Consider the following 20,493-nt stretch of genomic DNA (forward strand, 5'->3'; position numbering starts at 1 on the left):
TTTGTAAACTTTTTGCCCTTGTTATGACTAGAAAACACCTATCTACATCGCAGAGTGCCACCCAGCCCCAGAAACAGCAAAAGGCAATCACTATTGGTGTGAAGATGGACATAATAAGTTGAGTTGAGAGAGGAGAACGCATAGCTGACGTCGGTCGTGTGCTTGGCCTTAGTGAGAGTACTGTCCGAACAATTCGTGACAATGCCACCAAAAGCAAGGAAAGTGCCAAGTCTGGAACTTCAGTGAGTGCCACGAAGACATTGTATGCATGAAGTTGTATAATGGAGAAGATGGAGAGGATGCTGAGTACGTTGATCAAGAGTCAGAACCAGCAGAATTTTCCTGTGAGCATGCTCTTGACTCAAGCTAAGGTCATGCAATTCACAAGGATTTAGCGAAGGATGAAGAGGATGTTAAGACATTCAATGCAAGTTCAGCTTGGTTCACCAACTTTAGGAAATGGTACAATTTCCACAACATCAAAATGACTGGGAAGACTACTTCTGCTGACGTCACTGCTGTGGAGAACTTCCTCAAAACCTTGAAAGGTATTATCAAGGAAGGCGGTTATTCTCCAAAGCAAATCTTCAACCTCGACGAGACGACACTCTTCTGGAAAAGAACATATATTCTCGGGAGGAGAAATCGGCTCTGGGATTTAAGGCTTCCAAAGATGCTTTACGCTGCTGCTGGGCGGTAACACCGAAGGAGATTGCACGTTAAAACCAGTGATAGTGTATCATTTGGCGAATCCCCATGCTCTTAAGGGTTATGTAAAACACCGTTTACCCATTCATTTTTACTCCAATGCCAAGGGGTGAGTAACGGGCAGTCTTGTCTGCGATTATCTCATCTCCAAGCTTGAAGATGAACTGTGCCAATACTGCACACAGGAGAACCTCGACTTTAAGATTCTCCTTCTCCTTGATAATGCCCCTGGTCATCCACCATCAATGCAGGACCTTATTGAGAATACACAAGTGGTGTTTCTCCCTGCCAACACAATAGCTCTTATCCAGCCAATGGACCAGGGTGTAATTGCCACTTTAAAGAATTATTATCTCCAGAAAACATTTGAAGATAATACAATGACAGTGAAAGAATTCTGGAAAAGTTTATTTAGATAATGTGATTAAACTCGCACAAAGAGAAACTTTCTACTGAGGATTTACTTCAACTTGAGAAGGAAGATCAGGAGCAGGAGGAGGGAAAGGCAGAAATGGAGGTGGTGAGCACGCTCATGAGCAAAAGATTGGCGGTGACATTTCGCCTGATCGAGGAAGGTCTTGCTATCTTTAATGAAGACAAACCGTACAGCAGACGATGTTCAAAAGTAAAGAGAAACGTTTTAGCAGCCACGCAATGTTTTGCTGAAATTTTAATAGAAAAGAAAATGAAAGCCTCTTAAACATTATTGCTTTCCTACTTTAAGAAAAAGGAAAGCGTACCTGAACCTCAACCCTCTACCTCTGGCAACTCGAAAGCCCAACAGCTGCCCCTAAGTGAAGAGCCATCTTCACCTCTTTCATCTTCACCACCATTGCCTAATGAGTCATCTGACTAGATGCCCACTTACCCAAGTAACCCCCACCTCTCCAATACCACCACCGCCAGCACTAGCACCAGCAAGCCATCCCAGCCAGCGTTCAACAGAAGCACAGTAGCAAAACTTTTCATTTAAAAATGATTTTCTTATTTAAGACTGAAATTTTTGTGGGTTTACTTTTGGCAGCAATCAATAAGGCCTCTTGTAATAAACTAGGGATAAACAAAATAAAGAGAGTTTTAGTTTTAGTATACAGCACAGTGAAAGATGAATTAGCAAATCTGCATAGGTAGTTCACAATAGGCTAATCATAGATGAAACAATTCTAGTTTTTCTTCACTGGATGGATCTCTATTATTACTTCTGATGGTGGGATCGCTGTTGTCTGTGCAGTTGATGTAGTTGATTCTGACATCATCTTGCCTCTGATTTATAAAGTAAATTGAATAATAATAATAATAATAATAATAATAATATATAATAATAATAATAATAATAATAATAACAGCAATTTCATGTACATCTTTAAATAACTGTGTTTATCTCTTCAGCTAGATAAACACATCCCATGTCTTCACCACAAGTGCTTCTATTTGCTCAGAAAGAGTCCCTTAAGCTTGGGGCGGGAAGCAGAAACTAAAGTTGGCAGCAGAACACTCCCTAACAGGTGATAGTTAGTCAAAATAGATAGTGTATGTACATCTGTAAGCTACAACTTCTAATGCATTCTGAAGTCACTTTTGCTGTTAACTATTAACATCTGTATTGCTTTTAATTGTGCCTGTTCTGATCTAATCCCTGCTATTGCCAGATTATTTGATTTTACTTGTTCTGCCCCTGAATTGAATCATTCTGTATTTTAGAATTGCTCATGTCACTGGTCTGTATGCCAACTCCATACTTTGTTGTATTGAATTTCATTCATGTAAGGGTTGCAGAGTGATCAATTCAATTCATCACAGGTCCTGACTGATTTTATGGAGTAGGCTACTGTATAAGCGAAATGTATTCTAGGCCTATATAACTGTCAATATGACAGTGTCTGCTGTCTTTTTTGCGTTCCTGTCTTTCAAAGAATGTGGATATTTAATACATAGTAATTCTGCATTTATTGTTGAGGATGCCAATGGTAAACTCTTAAAAATGTTCCGTGGCACACAATGTGCACCACTGCAGATATTTAAGCATTTCTTTGCAAACAAGAAGCTAAATGTTTTTGCAAAGATTTGTATGCCAGATGCCCCAGAAAGAGGAAATGATTTGTACTGTTGGTTGAGTGGTAATGATTGACTGTTGAAGAATGTAAATTGTGTAGAGGAAAATTGTGTTGCACTTGGATGCCCTTCATCTTGTATTTTAGGTGTGAGTGAAGTCATAACACTTGAAACTTTGCTGAACAGTGAAATAAAAGAAAGGATTGTGAAAAGTATAACAGGTATGTTGTGAATGGGAAGTTATTTACATCACAATTTAAACGCAATGACACTTGTGCCAGTTTGGTTGATGGATCATTTGTACACTTAGACAAACTGATTGTGTTAAAGCCATATTGCACTTGTGATGTACAATGTATATGCACACATATGTCATTTTTGTTAGTACAGAAACTGAAAGTAACCAAATCCAAAATGCAACTTTACCATACATATGCTGAAGACAATTTGCTTTCATTTACTGTACAGGTTATTAAATGTTCTGAAGTTTTTGCAATAAGAGTCAATATGGTTATGAGTAAATGCTTTCTCTTAGACATAATGACAATATGAATGTAATACAACTGCCAAAATCTGAACTTGAATAATGAAACATTTAGTTTTGGGTTGCGTACAACATGTTGAACTTGTATACATTTTAACATTTTATTATGATTTGTGTTGTAATCGTGTTAAATAATAAACAGTGTATATCAAGGACTTGCACCAGGCATTGTATTGTTTGGTACCATTTCTGTTTTTTCAGTTTCAACATTTCAATTAATTTTTGTTTTTAAATTGCCAAGATTATTAAGATTTATCAAGCTGAGTTGCTGTAAAAAATAAATAAATTAAAAAAAAAAAAACTATTTAAGTCAGATCCCCACAAAAAGAAAACATGTATGTATATATGAACACAAGACTTGGCCCAGAGAATTTTGGGTAAACAACTTCTGCTGCTGAAATACTCCACAGTTCTATAGACAGACACCTATTATAGGAGAGCAGCTAATAAAATGATTGCACAACAAATAAGCACGACTGCATTTTTCCAGTTAATGAAAACTAAAATAGCAAAGCCAAAAAATAAATTAAAAATAGATAAGGTATGCCCAAAAGGTGTGACTTATTTCTCATTTTGCATTACTTACAGTACCCTGAATGATTCATTGGCGGCACGGTGGGTAGTGGTTAGCGTTCCAGGGTCCTAGGTTCTAATCTGGCCTAGGGGATCTATCTGTGTGGAGTTTTCATTTTCTACCCAATGTGTTTGCACTGTGGGTTTCCTCCCAGCATCCAAAGACATGCTGGTCAGGTTAATTGATCATTATAAATTGCCCTCGGTGTGTGTGTGTGTGTGTGTGTGTGTTTGTGTGTGTGTGTGTGTGTGTGTGTGTGTGTGTGTGTGTGTGTGTGTGTGTGTGTGTGTGTGTGTGTGTGTTTGTGTTGTGCCCTGGTTGTAATCCTGCTTTGCACATTGTGTCTGCAGGGTTAGGCTCCGGCTCACCGCAACCCTGTAAAGGATTAAGTGGTTATTGATGATGGATGGATGGATGAATGATGAAATATGAATTAAATACTTCACACAGACTGTGGGATATGGTAAATAATCATTTTCAATTGTATGTATTTCTTTTACCATGATTTACCATATTTTACCTTACTTTAATATGATATACTATCATTTCAACTTGTCGTTTACCTTGGTTTGCACTGATTTACTGTGATTCACAATGATTTACTGTGGTATATTACAGTTTACCAGGGTATTAACATAGAATATCTTTATTGTGTGAAGACTTATACAGGCATACAATAATTATACAACATTTGCATGAATATACAACAATGGTAAAGACGTGTGAAACTCACTAGAAACAGTAGCAACTTAATAAGTTTCCTGTAGCTGTTGTCTTTTTTTCTGCTTCTTGCCCATTGGGGACTCTAAGGATCGGTTTTTATAGGCTTCTATGAGGTGGCCTGTTTTTTGAGAGTGCTTAATTGATTTGAGGTCAAAGGGATGTAGCCCTTTAAGGCCATTTCACGATAGATTTAATAAAACTGTCGGAGGCTTCTCATAAAAGAGTCTAGATAAAGAAAGGTTTTAAGGATATAGCAGGTGGCTTATTAGGGTTTAGTCCTGGTATTTCTCATGATATAAGCAACTGGCCAATCAGGAGTAAATAAACCAGTTCTCAGACGATATGCTTCGGGGGTTTGGGCTTTTAAATCTATTAAAAGATAACCGTAGGGCTTTTTTGTGGCATCTTCGATTGCTTCTAAGAAAAACTTGGAGTTAGCGGGGTGCATCTGGGTTAAAACTTGGAGTTATCGGGGTGCATCTGTCGAGCCGACGTGTTGATCTGAAGTTTATCTCTGCGGTTTTTAAACAGAATTATGTAATTGCCATTTAAGTTTATGGTCCGTCTAATTTTTCCTTGAAAAAAAAACATTTTGAATCAAATTCAGCATAAATTCCTATGATGGACATATTTTATAAAATCTTTCTGAATTTCATCCTTTTTGCTTGCTGCCTCCATCCAGTCATCTATAATGATTAGATTGATTCTGTTAGGAGGCAGTAAATTATCATCGGATAATGAAGACGGTATGCCTTTTTTAAACTTAAGTGCCAAATCATTGTACAATGGCTGCCAACAGCTGTAGCACCAGATGATGTTCTCAGGGTTTTGGGAAAGGATCTGTTGAGAGTTTTCTAAAAGCTGCTTCACAAAATAACTTTTGCCAGAATTGGAGGGCCCAGATATTATAGCGGCAAAATGTCCGGTTAGTCTAATATCGAAGCCCTCCTCGGTAGCCATAAGGAAGAGAGGTGTAATCAGGCCGCAAGACTCTGATTGTACACTATCTGAAAAGTTTTCTGGGGTGGTCTGTTTAGGGTAATACCCTTTACTTTGAGATATGTTTCTCATCTGTTTGTGATGTAGACATATGTTTTAGGCCCCACTGACACAAACTCTGTAATGTATTCCCCCAGCTTCAACTCACTAGTTAAATCTTCAGGGTAATTGCCAAGGTCGTGACGCCAGGCCTGTGGCTTACTGATAAAGATCACAGAGTCTGTATCAAGTACAGACAGCGCCCCTGCAGACGGTCCATGAGGTTATAGAGCTCTAGCTGGGCGGAAGCGGTTGTAACCGCTGCTATGAAGACATTTACATTAGCTGGAGGTGTATAGGTGTCACAAGCATAACGCCATTGAACCTGGGCCACCATATCACTTACAAAGCAAAAATGAGAAACCTGATATCGGTTGGAAAAGAGATAATAGAAAGCTGTTCAGAATCTTTAACCAAGCTTGTAGCGAGCGGGTTAGATTTTTGGCCAAATGTTTCCCAGAAGGAATTTAGAAACAATTTGGATACTTGTATTTTAGCAGGGTTGACATTAATATTTTGACGATCTAATTGAGTCCCCTCCTTCTGAAAATAATCGTCGATATAATGTCCTGTACTCACCTCATTGGTACACTGAGAGGGGTAACCTGAACTCTCCTGTTTCCCCTTGAGGTGACTATTATTGTAGTCTGCAAAGAGAATGTCAGATATCTGAGGGAAATGGCATCCTTCAGGTATTTCAGACACTTTGTAACCTTTCTCAACAGCTTTGACCACCTCTACAATGCACCAGGTTCAAGGTCAAGGCTTTTTCTTCAGAGGTACGGTTGCATACCCCTGTCTGGTTTAATGTTTCTGTGCAAGAACAACAGAGGGTGAATATTAATTTACAACAAGATTCTTGCAGGCATATTGGGGAAAAAAGAACCCAAGGAGGCAGTACAGTTAATTTGAACAATCCACAGTAATGACTCAAGTCCTGAAAATTATGGTAAATTATGGTAGGCTGATCTCCAGGGTACACTTTTGTTTTGTTGCCAAAGGGATACAGGCTAGTAAAATCAAAGTATTTTCCTTTCATTTTCCTTTGCCTTTTAGACTTGGGGCCTTGATGACTGGTGTGTTGTCCCCTGAAGAATCGCTGGACACACAATAAGAGCAGTTCTCGAGGGTTGTTCTAAAGAAAATAAAATTAGAACAAAATGAAGAAACAGACCAAAATACATTAACAGGTGCTTAAATATGTATTTAACATTCATTTTAAAAAATGGTTCATTTATAAATATGTGCTTTTGAGCGGCTTTTTGTCAGACTTGGGTTATTTATTGTAGGGTCTTGGGGGGTCCTCGTCTTTAAACCTTGTCCCCCTGAGGTGCTGGCTATGGCTTTCCTTGCAGGTTTTTCAGGGCTTTCTAAAATAATAATAAGATAAAAGGGTGTAAATGAATGCTTTATTCCTCTAATATATTAATATTAATTATAAAGACCAATCTTATTTTAATAGGCTACAAAAACAATGCTTATCATACTTTTAGGAACTATTGGGACGACCAGAAGGTCATTGAAAGATAATAATAATAATAATAATAATAATAATAATAATAATAATAATAATAATAAATAATAATAATAATAATACATAACTTAATTCCCAAATATATAATAATTATAAATCCATATGTACCATTAATAATCAAAACAGCCATAATAAAATACAAAAACTCCATGTGTAGCTATAGCCTACACTTTACATATAGCAAGGACGTTTTTAATCACTTTTAGTAATTCTAAAGTAACTGAGGGAAAAACTGTTAAAAAACATCAGGGTCAACCATTTGTATCAGCGGCGCCTGTTGAATGAGCTCTCCTGGGGCAAGTTCTGAAATTTAAAGTTGTCATGAATATGTTTTATTAGAGAAAAGATCACGATATTTAGGTCTGAGGTCAATAACAAAATATGACTCTTACCATCATGGCCCTGAGCCTCTAGAATCCATATGGGGTATAGCAGACTATTTATAATCTGTTCGCAGTATGGCTCAGTCAGCAACTCTTCAATTCAATTTATCTTTTGTTCTTCTATAAGCTCAGCACAATATGAAATATATATATATATATATATATATATATATATATATATATATATATATATATATATATATATATATATATATATATATATATATATATATATATAATATATATATATAAATAATAATAATAATAAATAATAATAATAATAATAATAATAATAAATAATAAATAAATAAAACATCTGCAAAAGACTTTTACCGTAGAATTTTAAAGTGTACAAATTTTTTGTAATAATACAAGCATATTTCTGAGATAGCTGCATCTTAACTCTTTACAATAACCCCATTTAAAAGGGTGTATTGTAAACAGGGTTCCTATTTAATAGGTCAGGCCCTGATGCAGCTAAGACAGTGGTCGTCAAAGTGGTGCCCGCGAAGCCAGGCCATCGTGCCTGCGGCAGCTGTTCTTAAATTATGGGTCGTGAACACATTTCTGGTGGGTCGTAGCGTGGAAAAATAAATAAAGCTTTAAGCATGTATTCCAACAAAAGTGTCACAGCAGTCTGTTGACAGCACTGCTTGCTTATGCAGTGCTTGTATGTACTCTACATTTTTTTATTTTTTTTTCCTGAAGGGCTTTTGCGATACAATCAACCAATTGAATATCTGCATTGTCTCTGCGGTAACCCAATCATCAGTTAGCTGGGTGGGACATAAACAGTGTCTGTTTCAGGTGCAGGTACTGACAGTAAGTTTAACCAATAGGAGAGTAAAATATCTGCCAACTTTTAAGCAGCTGTCCAATCATAAGCAAGCAGAGGCGGGGTGTTAATATGCCGGGGTGTTAACGGTGCCAGGCAAATCGTTATACGACTAAACTGAAACGCAATTTTTTAAATTTTTTTTTTTAATTTATATATATATATATATATATATATATATATATATATATATATATATATATATATACTGTGTGTGTGTCGCGGGAAGGCAGTGTTTAAGATGAGAACCTATGCAATAGTTACTGTGGCCGCAAACAGCCGAGTAAGATACATTTATTCCCGTGCCCAAATTACTTTGAGGACCACTGAGCTAAGACAAGTCTCTGGGTCCTCTATTCTGAGCCTAAAAAACATCAAACCCCAAAAGACCTTGCTATACTACATTTCCCAGAATGCAGGGGTGGGTGTAAAGGAATCGCCCCCTATTTCAGCTACAGCGCGAGCTCTGAAAAATCATTTGTCCATGAAGTTTGAAGAGAGAGGGTGCATCCAGTGTTTTGTTAGTCCCTGGCGATTGTCTGGCAGTTTGTTTGTTTTTTTGTTTTTTTTAATGGTAAGTAAGAGCTTTTTTTCAGGAATTGAACTGTGGTAGATTTTTTTGTTCTTTCTGTAAATATTTATCCGTGCTAATTTTAAAATGATCTGGGTAATTTAACAGTTTTACACCAAAATATATTTAGTTTTCTCTGCTGAATGGGAGAGGGTCGCTAGTATTAAACTCACTTTAGATTATTTTTGAACAGAACAAGTTATTTTCTACATTTGTTTTTTATGCTTCTCTTTTAACCTTTTAAAAACGAAAAATGCTAAGTAGTGCTGTGAGTATTTCTGTGTGCGACGGTATAGTTCGTATTAAATGCAGTTGTAACCTTTCTCATTTTAAATTATTGATGTTGTATATGTAAAAATCACAGGGTTCTAATGAGCGCCTGGTCTACATGCATGTATGCAAGAAGCATGAGTTAACATAAACATTTATAAAACCCAGGTACCCTGTGAGGCGTGTGAGTAAAAATGGATTTTCCAGACAGCGATTTACGTGTAAAAAAAATAAAAATTTTATTTAATATTACACGGAAAAGAAAAAAAAAACAATAAAGAAGGATGTGAGGGAGGGAGTGCTGGAGTAATCAAAAATAAAGGAACGGAAGCCTCTTAATCCTCTTCGTAATCTGCTCAATCCAAAATGAAACAAAAAGGAATAAAAATAGAAAAGAGCAAAGTTAGTAAGGCCTCCGTCCGTAATTAAAAGTAAATAACACAGTCCACCCCGCACGTACTTCCCTCCAGCCTTTTTTTCCCCGCCTCTATTCCTCAGGACCAACCCCGAACACAGTAGCACGTTCTCTTTAGTATGCAAACCCCGCCCCGGTAGTCAGTGGATCACCAATCCCAGACTGACAGGTATCCTTACATCCGTTTTGATGTAACTTACCTGCAAGATGCCTTATTTGAAAGGCGAAGGGTTGGAGCGCCAGGTACCACCGCGTAATCCTAGCGTTTGAATCCTTCATTGTGTCTAACCACCTTAAAGGGGTGTGATCTGTGATGAGTACAAAGGGTCGTCCGAGAAGACAGTATTTTAAGGACTCCACCGCCCATTTTACTGCCAGGGATTCTTTCTCTACCACAGAGTACCTTTGTTCTCTCGGCAGTAACTTCCGACTAATATATAGTATCGGGTGTTCTTTACCATTTTTTTCCTGGGACAGAACCGCCCCCAGACCAGTCTGCGATGCATTGGTCTGAAGGATGAACTCTCGGCTGAAATCAGGGCTTAATAATGCTGGGGCCTGACTCAAGTTAGTTTTAATAGACTTAAAAGCCGTCTGACACTCTGCACTCCACTTAATTTTATTTGGAGCGTTTTTAGTGAGATCAGTGAGAGGGGCGGCTATAGTGGAAAAGTGTGGAATAAAGCGGCGGTAATAACCAGCCAATCCCAATAATGATCTCACCTGGGTTTTTGTGGTAGGTACCGGTGAATCCAACAAAGCCTGGACTTTTGAAACCAACGGTTTCACTCTACCCTTACCCATTACGAAACCTAAATATTTTGTTTCTTCTTTTCCAATAGCGCACTTTGCCATGTTCGCTGTGAGCCCCGCCTTCCTCAGAGACTGTAGGACGGCTTTTAGTCTACTCAAATGTTCTTTCCAGGAAGAACTGTATATGACTACATCATCGATATATGCAGCTGCATACTCTCGATGAGGTTGTAATACCCTGTCCATCAGTCTCTGGAAAGTTGCGGGAGCTCCATGAAGTCCGAACGGCATAGTACAAAATTGAAAAAGACCATCTGGGGTTGAGAATATCGTTTTCTCACGAGAGGCTTTTGCTAATGGAATTTGCCAGTATCCTTTCGTCAGATCCAAAGTTGAAATAAACCAAGCTCGCCCCAGCCTGTCTAAGAGTTCATCTACCCGAGGCATGGGATATGCATCAAACTTAGAGATAGCATTCACCCTCCTAAAGTCTATACATAACCGTAGTGACCCATCTGGTTTGTCTATTGGTACAATTGGGCTACACCACTCACTTCAGGAAGGTTCAATTATCCCAAGTTTCAACATACACTCCACCTCCCTCCGGACAGAATCTCTCCGACTTTCTGGAATGCGATACGGTCTCTGTCTGACTCTCAGACATGGCGGAGTGATAAACGCGTGTTCAATAAAATGCGCTCTTCCAGGCACGTTAGAAAACACATCACTGAACATTTTGATTAAATTGCTTACCTCTTTGCGTTGATCAGGAGTAATTGTTCCCCCATCGGAACCCCAGCTGCTGATACTGGCTCAATTGAGGGTCCATAGTCCTCTCCCTCCTGTTCGGGAGATATAAAATGGACCTCCCGTTCTTTCCACGGTTTGAGGAGATTAACATGATAAATTTGATTTTCCTTCCGACGCCCAGGCTGTCGGATCTCATAATTAACTTTTCCAATTGCTCGAATGACCTCAAAGGGACCCTGCTATTTAGCAAACAACTTAGATTCTGATGAGGGAAGCAACAACAACACTTTGTCTCCAGGTCGAAAGTTCCTAATTCTTGCATTTTTATTGTAGCTTTGCTGCTGCTTCTGCTGTGCCACTTTGAGATTGTCATGTGCCAATCGACCGACTAATTCTAAGCGATCGCGTAGCTGTAATACATATTTCACTATATTTTTAGAGTCTTTTGACTGTTCTTCCCAGCCTTCTCTTATGAGATCCAAGATACCCCGCAGCTGCCGACCGTACAAGAGCTCAAACGGAGAGAACCCCGTTGAGGATTGTGGTACCTCACGAACTGCAAAGAGCAAGTAGGGAAGCAGTTTAGCCCAATTACGTTTCTCCTGATCTACAAAGCGGCGCAACATACTTTTTAAAGTCTGATTAAATCGTTCAACAAGCCCATCCGTTTGAGGATGAAAAACTGAGGTTCGAATTGAACGGATTTTCAATAATTTGTATAATTGCTGAATACAGCCAGACATAAAATTAGTGCCCTGATCAGTGAGAATTTCTTTCGGGATTCCCACCCTAGAAAATATTTTAACCAATTCATTTGCTACTACTTCTGCACTCATAGAGCGTAAGGGAACAGCTTCTGGATATCGTGTTGCGTAGTCCACTACTACCAAAATATACCGATATCCTGACTCTGCTCCCTCCAGAGGGCCTACTAAATCTACACCAATCCTCTCAAACGGTACTCCAATAATTGGCAGTGAGACCAGAGGTGCGGGGCGAACTAACATAGGGGCAGCTAATTGACATTCCGGACACTCAGATACATACTTCCGCACAAGACCATAAACCCCTGGCCAAAAAAACTGGGCCAGAATTCGTTCCTGGGTCTTTTCCATTCCTAAATGACCTGCAAATGGAATGTCATGCGCCAATCTCATGACTTCTGACTGAAAAGGCCTAGGAACCAATAACTGTTTTACGAGCTGTCCCGTCCCGGGAGCCTGGGATATTCTATATAATAAGTGCCCAGATACAGAAAAATGCGGAAATACCACTGGTTGTCCTTCCTGCATATCCTTCCCCTCAACATATCTAATCTGTTTCCAAGCATACTGTGACGTGGGATCATTTTGTTGTTTATAGCCCAGGTCAATATCTTGGTCCCAATGATTAGGTACGCTGAGAGGAGTGTCTTTTATTATGTGACCTTCCACATCAGTAACCTGTATTACAAGATTGGTTTACCTTTGAGTCAGACCCCTCCCCTTGTCATCTCAGTGTTCCCTCAAATTTTTCCACCCTGCGCTCTCTCTTTGTTTTTCTCAGGTGGATTTTAGGGTTAAACAGGTCGGATTGTAACAGGAAAATCTCGCCAATTGTTTTCTCCCGTTGTTTAGATTGTCCCCTGGTAGAAACTAAGACCATTTCCCGACCTAAAATATGATCAAAAAACGGCCAGTCTCTTCCCAGGAGAACAGGGTATGGTAAACATTGCGCTACAGCCACTTTAACGTAAGCTGAATTTACCCAGGCAAACTTGTTTGGTGTTCTATGTAGTCTAAACATCGAATACAATATTTATCTTTTTTTTTTTTTTTAAATGAAAAAAAAAAGTGTTGTACAGGCAGACATTGAAACTGGCACCTCCAAGGGCCGCGTTTTCCAGATTTCTTTTATCTGGATCGTTTTGATCTGTTTTTTTTTTTTTTTTTTTTTAGAAAATGCCATTGCTGGTTTAATTGTATCCACATTACAAATAGTACGAAATTCTTTTAGATTTTAAAGGAATCTCAATTACAAAATCCAGATCACTTGATCCAGATTACGTTTTGAAAATCCGTCCCCAGCACAGCAGCTACAGCGCCAATCCGCTGTAGAGCCGCGACCCCTTCATTACGAGTGTATCAGTATTCTTGTGGTGCATCACCTACCAGTCCTGACCCCTACCCCATGCACGCTACAGCCTACTAATATGTAGCATTGGCTACTAAAAGCATACTTTGACACAAGTATACATATAGCCTGTTATATGTAACTTAAAAATATATTACTCATATATTAAATATTGCAATTCCATTCCAAATGGGTAATACATAATTACTGTACGGCTTTAAATACATTCTCAATTTTTTCAGATATTTATAATGAATCATTCCAGCTGTAATTATAATATTTTGCTCTGGATCATTTTTCCGCTGTGGAAGTGATTTAGGAGTAGGAGTATCATTTTCCATATTGTTATAATGTCACGAAACTCCTTCCAACACTAAAAGAATATATTGCAATGACATCCCTGATATAAAAAAAAAAAATTATATACAAGTAAATTTGTATTTCTGATGTAAAATGTAGGTACACGGTATGGATTTGTGATTATGAATTGTTCAGTTACAAAAGCTGTCAACACATTTTGGGGTTTGTCACATTTGTTTCACTTAGTACTGTACTATAAATCATAGTCTATAGAAAGGGTTAGACTAACTTAGTCTCGTACTTGGTATCCTCTAGAGGGCAGCAGCAGTTATTTTGGGTTTGTTGCAATTGAGATCATTTTTAGTACGCAGCTGGGAACTGCCTTCAGCTGCCAAGTTCGTTGCAATTGGTATTAACCTGCATACTAGTTTAGTACGTAGCTCTGTACTAACCACAGGATCATCCCCAGTTAGTACGCTGCTTTCAGTTCATTGCAATGGACCCCCGGAGTTTTCTCACCTAGGAATTCACTTGCATTGTTGTTTGTCTGGCCCCACCTCCTCCACACTAGATCCAGCACCAGTAGTAGAAGCACACATCGTATGTACAGGACACTTTATTTTCATGTGCTTTAACATTGTTCCTGTATTGCTGCTGTAACTGAGCTCTGCACAGCACAGGCTACAGTTTTATGTCCAGACAGGGCTTTGCTTATTTGGAGCTCCCGAAGATCACATTGCTAGTTATGTGAACAAAAGCATTCTGGACGTTGGGAGGTGAATATAAAGTGACAACGTCGCCACGTGTTGGTACAACTGCTTAAATAACGTACCTGTCATTTCTTTTCATTGTTCACATCCTGACAACTTTTTACACATAACTTTAACCCTTAGCGGTCCATTTATTCAGCACCTGTCAGGCATGTCGGGTCCAATTTATTTTCACACGTGCTGTTTAGTTTACATGCGCTGTTTTAATTTTTTTTTCTAGTAAAACTGGTTTAAAGGGCATTGCAATTCTAAGCGACATCAGTACTGCATCTCCAGCCAAGCCCCAACCCATGTGTTTTTCACATACCTCTTTATAGACGTGCATCCTGATAAATCCTCTCCTGATCACTCATTTTATCATCAAACTCCTCAATAATGCGATCTAAGTCATTATTTTATTACTATAACATCTCAAAGCTCTGCAAATGTCCGTGATATTCTTTGAGCGCTGGATGCAGAAGCAGTTATCTCCTTTGTTTATGTCTGCCTGTCTCTGTATGGTGCAGCTGCTAGGGCTATTGCTCACACGGCCCTTTTTTTTGTTTTGTTTTTTCGGTTTCATTCGGCTCCTATCGGTCTCACTCGGCCATTGAATGGTTTTCTCGGCTTTTTCCAGAGACGAAACGACTAGAAACCTCTGCTTTGCGTCTTTTCAGTGATGTCGGACCTGGTCCAACGTTGGACCACAAAGGGTTAAGTCTGTTGCAAAGTTCTTTTAGAAACGGCTGCTCTAGTTTAACTAAATTTAATTTCACTTTTTTAAACTGGTGTAACCCAGTGCTAGCCCCCACAGCTGCAATTCACATGCTTTAATCCACTCCTCCACCGAGCCACATGCCCTAGGGGTTGATTCATACATCTGTCGTAAATGAATGCGATACGTCTGGCGCAGAACCCCTGCAATGTCAGGATGCAGACGCATAGGAAAAGGCTCTACGGCTTTCCAAAAAAGATGCACGTCGCAAGAGTGTGTGTGAGACGTAATTCCGACCTGTCACGCAGAGTCAAAGACCTTTGACTCCGACCACAAATTAGGTTGGAGTCTGAAGTATGAATCAACCTTAACCCTACAAGCAGTCCCTCTTACTTTCTTTTGAAGGGACCGAAAAGGATATCAAAGCAAAAAACACCCCCGCAGTTTGCAGCTTGTAACTTATCAGTGCGCAGCTAGTAAAAAGAGGAGGAAAGGATAGGATGTTCCAGCACAGAAATAGGTTGGGCCAGATGTCCGGGGGCATAGGGGAGTTAATAAGAAAGTGCAATAAGCATCACAAACCACTCCTTACATAATCATAAACTGGTAAACTGGTATTAAACTGGTTCCTGAAGTGAACATAACAAGAGCAAAGGAGGGGGAAGGATAAGCCCAATCTAACATAACAAATGCACAGGGAGGGGACAAGTGAGCCCCAACAACTCCATAGAGATAATGTGGGAGGTAGTCACTAAAGAATAGTTTGCTGCGTACTAAATTCTGATAGGGGTAAGGGATTCTATGTAAACACTATATAAACCATGAACATGCTTCACTCCGGCAGAATACACTAGTTACTGATGAAGTGACTGTTATTCTCTGGAGTGCTCTGTTGTTTGATGACCACTGCAATAAACCTTTGATGCAACGATCAGTGTGATTGATTGTCTCTGATCATCTTTGTGCTTCAATAAGCGACCCTACACTTTCATGTTCATATTTTCCAGTTTCCGATCCAGCAGCTAAAGTGAGTGCAGGCGGTGGAGAATATCCTGACTGTGGGAAAGGTTTTACCCAGTTAGGGTATTTAAAAAAAAAAAACAGAGAATTCACAGAGGAGAGAAACCGTATTGCTGCTCTGACTGTGGGAAGAGTTTCAGTCAGTTCGGAAACCTGAAAACACACCAGCGAACTCACACAGGAGAGAAACCATATCGCTGCTCTGACTGTGGGAAGAGTTTCAATTGCTCAGGAAACCTGAAAAAACACCAGCATGTTCACAAAGGAGACAAACTCTAAAGACTATATTCAATGCTATTTTTCACTCGAGGAAAAACCATTAGCTTTGCATTATGAGTACCTGTGTGATTACTGTTTTGTGTATCACTTTTAAGAGCATGCATTTTAAATGGTTAAATTGCACTTCAACTCTCTTGCACTGTGATTGTGTTAGAAAGTGGGCGGTGACGCGGACACGTCACAAGAGGCTTCTCTGCTGTCAGTTTAACCCGGGCTGTCAGTGCAGTCAGTGCCTGGGAGCGGGAATAGGCAGAAAGGAAACTATTCTGCATCTCATCTGATGGACGAGTCAGGAGAAATCAATAACTCAGTGTGGGAAATGAGTTTCAGGATTTAACATTTTAAACCTTTATTAACTTGAAAATAAATAAATTGATGGGAACGAGTATCCCGACCCCGCTGTTTAGCATTCCAGAGATGAGGAGGATTTGTCTGATCAATTCATCACAATTCTAAACTGATGGAAAAATGATAGTGTCCCTGTAACAGGGCAAGGATCCCTGTGCATGAAGAAGGGGCGGGGCAAAGCCCTGCAGGGAAATAAATGTGTTGTGGTTGTTTAGAATGGATGGTTTGAAATGTATTGTTTGTTTGTTTAGCACGGATGAGTGTATTGTATTTGAAACAGATGTGTTTGTTTATTTTAGAATGGGCTATCCCCCACTCTGTGCATTTTGTATTATTTTTTGTTTATTGTTATTGGGTATTTAAATGATGGTGAGAAGCCGTGTGTTTTTGTTTTGTTTGGCTCATGGGTGGAGAAGATACTCTATTTAATTGGTTAATTTGTTGCTAATCAGGAGATGGTCACCAATATAAAAGGCTGCTGTTTTCCCTGTTCCATGTGGATATTAGGAGGAGGAACGTGGGTGGAGACTAGTGGAGTGTTAGAGAAAACGAAACTGAATCTAAATATAGGATCAGTGATAGAGATTTTCCCAGCCTGATCTATATTTGTATTTTGTGTTCATGATTATTTTTGTTTAGCTGTTTTATTTTGCTCAGTTGTTTTGTGTTGAAACTTCTTATTTTTGCATGTAAATAAAAATAGTGCGTGTTTGCACCCGACCTACCTGAGTTTTCAGTTCCTGCTTCTGGCCTGACGTCACCACTTAGCCATCCCTGTCACAGTCTCATGCCTGTATTATGACAAGAATGACTGGATATTGCACCACGTGTAGCTTTGCAATGTGCATTGTCCATGCTTGTATTTGTGCTGCTTTGCAGTGTGCATTGTCCATGCTTGTATTTGTGCTGCTTTTCTAAACTGCCCTGTGTAGCAGGCATGTGTACGGATCTTAGGTACAGAAAGTCAAACTGTGTAATTTGAGTTCTAATGAGACTTGACTGTACAATTAAACCTTCTGTGTGCTGATTTAATGATTGATTAATTATACAACAAAATACTAAGCAATGCTAAAAACAGCATGTTGATTTACAAGTTAGTTTGTGTTCTTTTTTCCTTCACGCATCCGTCAGTATAAATAATTATTGTGATTCCGAACTCCGTTGTAGATTTCAACAAAGATATTTTATTCAATGCAGTTGAACAGTTGGGTATTCCATTTTCCTTAAGCACAGGTCATAACAGAATCAACAAGACAATACAATGTTGGGATTTAATATAGCTTCTCTTAGACATCAGCCCTTATTCCTGAACCTATGAGAAGAAACAATTACACACTGATGCAGGTTTTACAGTCCTCCTATCAACCAATAATATCATTGACCACATGGTTCGTTTTATTACCTGAAGTGATTGTAACATCAAAGTTGTCCACTCAGGAACAATAAAGTTTAAAGGAAGGAAGGAGATAGGTTTTTATCCCCAAAAATGGTATCTGAAAAAGCACTGGGTCCCCTTTTAAATTGCCATTTGGCTGCTCTTCAAAAGCTTTCCCCTTCCCATCTGTCTTCCTGCTCCAGTAATTCAAATTGAATTTGATAGTTCAAGTCATTCTTTGCTAAGGTAACTACTCTGCACTGAATAACTGTAATTGGAGTGACAGAGCAGGTTAATAAACTAAATGTATTGAATGAATAATGAAATCAGATCATATATGCCAGAGAGTGATAGGTTTGTATTAAAGAGACCAATTACAGTATCCTTTAAAAGGGTTAAGAAAATGTAACTTAAGAAATCATTTCAATTAACTGACAAGGATGAAAGAAAACTAAAGAAGGGCTGATTTCGTAAGTTCATGTTTTTCTGTTGTATAAAGTCACTCTTTTTATTGTTTGTTCACACACTGAATGAAAGCAGTGAAGCAGCACAGTAGATCTGCATGATAGGTAGAAGGGCATCACTGGTATGCAGAGCAGAGAAAGAGCAGCAAAAGCAACAGGACAAGCTTGCATTGCTGATATTTCAAATGAATAATTATTCACTGTATTGAAGAAGACTGGCCCCTCCCCTTGCCCAGTACAGTCATTTTAAATGCACTTATCTGTTTAGAAGCTCAGCACCATGGCAACAGACAAGTGCTGATCATGTTCAGCACTGACCTGAAGGTGACATCATAAAGAAAAGTGATGTCATAATGTCTCTGGCAGTGAATTTTCAGCAGAATTTTCATTGCAGTGATTTACTCCTGAGAGGTAAGTTCACACAGTTTCTGTTCCTTATTTATTTATAGTGATCAAAGCACGATCAATATACACGCATTGCAATTACTATGTATATTAAAAAAAGACACACGTAAGGGTGCAGAGTTAAGGTTGTGTGGCTATCTTGCAATTTCCAAACCTTAATGTTACTTTAACAGTTTTTGCCATTGAATTTATTTATAGTACAATTGGTCTTTTTTATACTTAATTTTCTCATATTGTATGTGTATTAATCACTGTTTCTAATCTCATACACATGGATTGTCTTTATTCTGTATTAGATGTGTTCTACCTGTTCGCATATTATTGTATGTGTATTAATCACTGTTTCTAATCTCATACACATGGATTGTCTTTATTCTGTATTAGATGTGTTCTACCTGTTTTCTCATATTATTGTATATGTATTAATCACTGTTTCTTTCTAATCTTACACATGGATTGTCTTTTCTGTATTAGATGTGTTCTACCTGTTGTCATATTACTGTATGTGTATTAATCAGTGTTTCTTTCTAATCTTATACACAGGGATTGTCTTTATTCTGTATTAGATGTGTTTTACCTGTTTTCTCATATTATTGTATATGTGTATTTGTGGGATTTTTACTTCGCATCTGATCCCTCCTCATTTCATTGCCCAATGAATTCTCATCCTCAGCAGTTTCATTTCAATGCACTTTAGAAACTCAAATTCCAGATTCTTTTTCTATAAAAATGTTTAATTTAGGGAGAAAAATTGATTTGTTATGAAACAGAGTCGTGAGGAAAATCAACAGTCTGATTCAGGCACGGACAAGCGGTTGCAGAACTTTGCTCTCGCTATTCCATATCCAATGGTGCCATTGTGTGGCCATTTAATACAACTATTAATTTAATACAACATTTGTTGTTATATTTGAACACAGCTCAGTGACAGGCAGTTGATGGTGCTTCTGCTGTTTACAATGGGTAGTACAGGTTGTGAAACCTGAGAGCTACTTTTAAACTGGTGTATTTTTAAACAATCATTATACCAATTTGAGAATTGAAGAGGGGTTCCGGCTCGAGAACGTCCAAAACACTTCATAAAGGAAGCTCTAGTAAAATCACACTTACAACACGGCTTTATTGTTACACAAACTATTTTACTGCTGTTAGGAAACTGATGCAGCCCCAGCCTAGCCCCTGTTTGCATTGTGTAATACCCGGTCACTTATCAAACTGACTTTGCAGTTTACAACTGGACAACTACTGGACCTGTGTTAACAAACCATTTAAAATAACACAGGCACAGAAGAGCTGATACTGGCAGACCTGGACAGGTTTATGTGGAGAGAAAGGTACGGCAGGTATAATCTAGATGCATTTATAAATACTGAAATCAGATCACACAGCTGCACAGGGGGTGTCACCCACACCTTAAAAGAAAGAAAAAAAAAGCTGAAAATTCAAGATATCTTTTAAAAACTATTCCTTTTCAGAATGAGAGAGGCAAATTCTGTAGTTCAGGAAGAAAGAATAGAGCGATCAGAATGGCGAGTTTTCAATTGATTTGAATACTCATTTTGGATTGATTTGAAAC

Source organism: Polyodon spathula, chromosome 8 (assembly GCF_017654505.1).
Source record: "Polyodon spathula isolate WHYD16114869_AA chromosome 8, ASM1765450v1, whole genome shotgun sequence".
Taxonomy (NCBI): domain Eukaryota; kingdom Metazoa; phylum Chordata; class Actinopteri; order Acipenseriformes; family Polyodontidae; genus Polyodon; species Polyodon spathula.